At 40.6% G+C, this 5,352-nt stretch overlaps 1 pseudogene; it reads left to right on the forward strand.

The window, feature by feature from the left end:
* The first annotated feature begins 721 nt into the window (after nt 1–721).
* On the forward strand, nt 722–2,704 carry LOC148106168 (protocadherin gamma-A12 pseudogene; annotated as a pseudogene).
* The last annotated feature ends 2,648 nt before the right edge of the window (nt 2,705–5,352 follow it).

Raw genomic sequence — 5,352 nt, forward strand, 5'->3', positions numbered from 1 at the left:
ACGATAAGTGAACATGACTTGTGTTTTCAGACATCGACAAACATATTTAATCACCTAGTGTGAGGATAAAAGGCAACTCGTGGTGTCGCTGTTGGCTGATAGCACACTGACACACACACCACTCCACCCACTGCTACTACACAGATGTCGACTGTAATTCCCTGAGAACCAGTTACGTTTGCAGACATGTTTCTCCGTGTTTCATCGTGATATTACACTTTGGATTGTTGAATCGTTTACGAATCACGTTGTTGTTTTTGCTTTTGAAAGTGCATCAGAAGCACTGCGGTCACGTTTTTGTATCAGGATGGGAGACAAAGGATTTTCAGGGTTAAGACTGATTCTCCGATCTGCTTTGTTTGTTGTAACGCTGCGCCTGGTTTATGGGGACCTGAGTTACTCTATTCCAGAAGAAATGAAACGAGACTATGTCATTGGAAACGTTGCGAAAGACCTCGGTGTTAATTTTGGAACCTTAGCTTCACGACAAGCCCGAGTTGATTTTGAAGGATCTCGGAAAAGGTACTGTGAAATTAATATGAGAACCGGAGATTTGATCACATCGGAGAGAATTGACAGGGAAAGCCTTTGCGGGAAGAAACCTTCTTGTGTTTTAAAAGTAGATCTGGTGTTAGAAAATCCTTTGGAGCTTCACCATGTAAGTCTGCATATTCAAGATGTGAACGACAATGCACCGCAATTTAACGAAAATTTGATAAGAATGGAAATAAGGGAGTCAGCAGAGAAGGGTAACCGCTTCTCAATTGAAGAGGCCCATGACGCAGATATTGGTCAAAATGCAGTGCAAAGATACAGCCTACATAAGAACGACAACTTTATTCTGGCTGTTGATAGCAATAGAGTTGAACTTGTTCTACAGAATAAACTTGATCGAGAGAAACAAAAGGAGATTAATTTACTCCTCACAGCTTTGGACGGTGGATCTCCTCAGAGATCCGGTACCGTAGCCATACACGTCACTGTGCTGGATGCTAATGATAACGCCCCAGAGTTCAGCCAGGCCGTTTATAAAGCCAGTCTGCCTGAAAACTGTCCTTTAGATACAACAGTGATTAAAGTCAGTGCCACAGATGCAGATGAAGGAGTGAATGGAGATGTAACGTATGACTTCGGTCATATATCTGACAACGATGATAAAGTTTTCTCTATTAATCCTAAAACGGGAGAAATTAAAGTGTGTGGTTTGATTGACTATGAAGAAAAAAGTTTTTTTGAAATGAGGGTAAAAGCCAAAGATGGTTTAGGACTAACATCTTATGCTAGAGTTTTAATAGATGTGACTGATGTAAATGATAATACACCATTTATATACCTGAAGACACTGTCAAATCCCATACCTGAGAATGTGCCACCTGGTACAGAGGTGGGCATCATTAACGTGCAGGACAGAGACTCTGAATATAATGGACAGGTCCGCTGCTCCATCCAGCAGGGTGTCCCCTTTAAATTGGTTCCATCTATTAAAAACTATTATTCTCTGGTGAGCACAGGGAAACTGGACCGTGAACTAGTGTCTGATTACAACATTACAATCACTGCCACTGACGAGGGCTCTCCACCTCTGTCTTCTTCTAACAGTGTTCAGTTATCTGTAGCTGACATCAATGACAATGCACCTGTGTTTGAGGAACAGTCGTATAGCGCATATGTGAGTGAGGATAACAAACCGGGCTCCACTTTATGTTCCGTTAGTGCTCGAGACCCCGACTGGAGACAGAATGGTACAGTGGTTTATTCTCTGTTAGCTGGTGAGGTGAACGGTGCCCCGGTGTCCTCCTATCTGTCTGTGAACGGAGACACGGGTGTGATCCACTCTGTGAGGTCGTTTGATTATGAACAGTTCAGGAGTTTTAAAGTCCACGTGATGGCCAGAGACAACGGTTCTCCTCCTCTCAGCAGCAACGTGACCGTGAGTGTGTTCATCTCAGATGTGAATGACAACTCTCCTCAGATCCTGTACCCCTCCCCGGAGGGCAACTCCTTCATGACCGAGCTGGTCCCCAAAGCTGCACACGGAGGCTCTCTGGTGTCCAAAGTGATCGCGGTGGACACGGACTCCGGACAGAACGCCTGGCTGTCCTATCATATAGTGAAATCCACTGATCCAGGACTTTTTACCATTGGTGTCCACAGCGGAGAGATCAGGACACAGCGGGACATTTCTGAATCTGACAGCATGAAACAGAACCTTGTAGTGGCAGTGAAAGATAACGGACAGCCCTCTCTGTCTGCCACCTGTTCCATGTATTTACTCATTTCTGATAACTTGGCGGAGGTGCCAGAACTGAAAGATCTGTCTTACAATGAGAGCAATTCCAAACTGACCTCTTATCTGATCATCGCGCTGGTGTCTGTGTCCACGTTTTTTCTGACTTTCATCATCATCATCCTGGGTTTGAGGTTTTGTCGCAGGAGAAAGCCCAGACTGTTGTTTGATGGAGCAGTTGCAATCCCCAGCGGTTATCTCCCTCCTAATTACGCAGATGTTGATGGCACAGGAACTTTACGCAGCACTTACAATTACGATGCATACCTGACCACGGGCTCCAGAACCAGTGACTTTAAGTTTGTGACATCATACAATGACAACACGCTGCCCGCTGACCAGACTCTGAAGAAAAGTCCATCAGACTTTGCTGATCCATTTGAAGATCTCGATACTTCAATAGAGGTAGGATTCTGAAATAACCAGGTTATCAAAATTGCAGTGTTTTCTTATGTCTTTAAGTTTTTACATTTATAGTATTGTCTTTGAAGTCCATCAGATTTTGCTGATGCATTTGAAGAATCAGATGTGTCTCTAGAGGTATGACTCATTTACTGGCGTTAAATTTATAAATCTGTTGGGGGGGGAATAAATTTGCACCTTAACCAATCAAACTTTCTTGTATAGATATTCCGAATCTTTTTTAGGTTTTTAATTCTATATATTTTATTTCATTTACTATTAATGAAAACAGTCATATCGTAGTCAGATACTGCCTTAGTAGAAACACTGTCCTTAATCTATTTTTATGTCACTATCATGCATTTTAATTTTCTCTTCTGAACTATGAACTTCAGCACGTGTATTAGAAGCTGCAATTCATTGCATAATAGAAAGATTTAGGGGAATGATAATTAAGAAAAAAACCCATTTGGCTATAGAAATGGAAAAAGAATTGACTTTATTTGTCAGGTTTTACCTTTTCCAAGTCCAGAATTAGAAATAAACTTTTCCCATTTGAAAGGATGTATTAACCATATAATGCCAGAGAGAGACTCCAAAGTGATGGAGTCTTTCTCTGGCATTATATGGTTAATAGAAGTTAGTAATAGATATCAAAAGCACAAAACTATATGCAGAAGATATTGCTGATATATGAACTATCATAATTCAGATTGACATGTTAAAGTTCAAATTGCTGTTTGTTTGGTATCCTGAGGTTCTTAACTTAACAAATTAAAAAACAACAAAGTAACAAACACTCACCTTGCCATTGACTTCATAACCTTCCACCAGGTTGAAAAAGTGCCATCACCCTGTCCTTTAGAGATTCACTTACAGTACAAGAATGCTTGCTGTCTTTAAAATCTACGGTATTATTCAGACGGTAATTCTCAATAGTAATCATGGGTTATTTCCTTTCCAAGGAGGTTACATTTGCCCTTACTGATAAATGGACCCTCACGAATTAGGAAAACACTTGATTAAGCTCAATATTGTCATTCATTTTATTTCTGTGATGAATATTTGCCCTGGCTTGTGATTTTTCTTATTGCATAATTGAGTTTGTGAATGATATTTAAAGCTTCTTAATTTGATTTTTCATGTTTTTTTTTACTTCTTACTCTACCCGAAGATAAGTGCTTATGTTTGTATTTGCATTTTCCATTTTTTAGGGAGAATGCGCACCAGTGAAATTGTAATTGAACGTGGACGTTACTGGGACTACTAATTTTCTTTAGTAATGAATGTTTTTACCAGTCGAAAAATGTTGCCTACCCAGATTGGTATTAAAATATAAATTGACAATACGTTTAGCTGTACCCCCCCCCCCCCCCCTTTTTTCTTTTAAAGTAGTGTGCTGTGTGTGCTGTGGTCATAAAGGAAACCAATGCGTTGTCTGCAAGTTAAATATTTTACGTGCAGACAACGCATTTGAACTCAGAGAGTCGCTGTTTACCAGCAGTGGAAACATACCTCCACCCATAACTCTTGGTTTGTTAGTGTTAATGCAGTCTTGTCATTGTCAAACTGTCCCTTTGGGTGTGCTTTTGTCCACCATTCTCTGGAAATATTTTTCGATTATAACTGTTGTGAAAAGAGCGCACTTGTTTTCGCACTGATACAGTTTGGACTGTTAAACGTTTTCGAGTGTTTTTCTTTGTATTTTTTGTCCAAAGATGGCACACATTAGAAATTCGGTGGCGGGCCTGCTATACAGCTTTGCTTTCTTTCTTCAATCCTTTCACTTCGGCTATGGAGATGTGAGCTATTCTTTTCCCGAGGAAATGAAGACCGGATCTGTCATAGGAAATGTAGCAAGGGACCTCGGACTGAACGTGGGGGAATTATCTGTTCGAAAGGCCCGCATTGACAGCGATCTGAACCGTAAACGGTATTGTGACATAAATCCAAGCACTGGCGATTTAATTGTAGCTGAGAGGATTGATAGAGAGGCTCTTTGTGGCGAAAAGGCATCTTGCATCCTCAAATCTGAATTGGTCTTAGAGGCGCCACTTATGTTACATCAAATTTCATTACAAATACAAGATATCAATGACAATCAACCTGTTTTTGCGAAAGATGAAATAAAAATAGAAATCAATGAATTGGCTGTAAAGGGATCCCGTTTCCGTATTTTGGAAGCACACGATCTCGATATTGGACAAAACGCTGTTCAAAGATATGTGTTGCAGACTAACAGTTATCTAGTGCTGAAAATGCAGACTAAATTAGATGGAGGCAAATTTGCTGAACTAGTGTTGCAAAAGGAATTAGATCGCGAGGAACAGCGGGAATTCCGATTACTGCTTACTGCATTGGATGGGGGCAGTCCTAAAAGAAGTGGTACGACTACCGTGCATGTAATTGTCTTAGACGCTAACGATAACGCTCCGGTTTTTAGTCAAGCTGTGTATAAAGCCAGTCTTCCTGAAAATTCTCCTTTATATAATGTAGTGGTTAAAGTGGCTGCAACTGATGCAGATGAAGGTCTAAATGGTAAGGTGACTTATGAGCTGAGTCGTATATCAGAGACTGGTAGACGAGCATTTGATTTAAATCACATCACAGGAGAAATAAAGGTAATCGGACCTTTGGATTTTGAAGAAGAATCCGTTTATGAA

This window comes from Neolamprologus brichardi, chromosome 2 (genome assembly GCF_056152115.1).
Source record: "Neolamprologus brichardi isolate AB-2024 chromosome 2, ASM5615211v1, whole genome shotgun sequence".
Taxonomy (NCBI): domain Eukaryota; kingdom Metazoa; phylum Chordata; class Actinopteri; order Cichliformes; family Cichlidae; genus Neolamprologus; species Neolamprologus brichardi.